This window comes from Phoxinus phoxinus (assembly GCF_949152265.1).
Source record: "Phoxinus phoxinus genome assembly, chromosome: 24".
Classification (NCBI taxonomy): Eukaryota; Metazoa; Chordata; class Actinopteri; order Cypriniformes; family Leuciscidae; genus Phoxinus; species Phoxinus phoxinus.
The window spans coordinates 258004-259387 of record NC_136899.1 but is presented as its reverse complement, the minus strand read 5'-3'; positions in this window follow the sequence as shown (position 1 = coordinate 259387).

Genomic DNA, 1384 nt, shown 5'->3' with positions numbered 1-1384 from the left:
AGAGTGAGTGTGAGTGTGAGTGAGTGAGTGAGTGAGAGTGAGTGTGAGTGAGAGTGAGTGTGAGAGTGAGTGTGAGTGTGAGTGAGTGAGTGAGAGTGAGTGAGTGTTGAGAGTGAGAGTGTGTGTTGAGAGTGAGAGTGTGTGTGAGTGAGAGTGTGTGTGAGAGTGAGTGTGAGTGTGAGAGTGAGAGTGTGTGAGAGTGAGTGTGAGTGAGAGTGAGTGAGAGAGTGAGAGTGTGTGAGAGTGAGTGTGAGTGTGAGAGTGAGAGTGTGTGTGAGAGTGAGTGTGAGAGTGAGAGTGTGTGAGAGTGAGAGTGAGTGAGTGTGAGAGTGAGTGTGAGAGTGAGTGTGAGTGAGTGTGAGAGTGTGAGAGTGAGTGTGAGTGAGTGTGAGTGAGAGTGAGAGTGAGTGTGTGTGTGCGCGCATGTGTATGTGTGTGAGTGAGTGTGAGAGTGTGAGTGTGAGTCTCTTCATCACTTCATCCCTTCATCCTTTCATCCCTTCATCTCTTCATCACTTCATCACTTCATCTCTTCATCCCTTCATCTCTTCATCCCTTCATCTCTTCATCCCTTCATCCCTTCATCCCTTCATCACTTCATCCCTTCATCTCTTCATCCCTTCATCTCTTCATCCCTTCATCTCACTCACTCTCACTTAGAAGCGAGAGGTTATTATGTGAGTATAGGAGACCATAAGTCTGAGTGGACATCCATGACATGCGGAGTTCCTCAAGGCTCAATTCTTGCGCCACTCCTATTCAACCTGTACATGCTTCCAATGAGCCAAATAATGAGAAAGAACCAAATCTCTTACCACAGCTATGCAGACGACACACAGATCTACTTAGCCCTATCGCCTAACGATTACAGCCCCATTGACTCCCTGTTCCAATGCATTGATGAAGTCAACAGTTGGATGTGCCAAAACTTTCTTCAGTTAAACAAAGACAAAACTGAAGTCATTGCGTTTGGAAACAAAGATGAAGTTCTCAAGGTGAATGCATACCTTCACTCCAGAGGTCAAACAACTAAAAATCAAGTCAGGAATCTTGGTGTGTCTCTAGAGTCAGACCTTAGCTTCAGTAGTCATGTCAAATCAATAACTAAATCAGCATACTATCATCTAAAAAATATTGCAAGAATTAGATGCTTTGTTTCCAGTCAAGACTTAGAGAAAATTGTGCATGCTTTCATCACCAGCAGGGTGGATTATTGTAATGGACTCCTTACTGGCCTTCCCAAAAAGACCATAAGACAGTTGCAGCTCGTACAGAACGCTGCCGCCAGGATTCTGAGCAGAACCAGAAAATTTGAACACATCACACCAGTCCTCAGGTCTTTACACTGGCTTCCAGTCACATTTAGGATTGATTTTAAAGTATT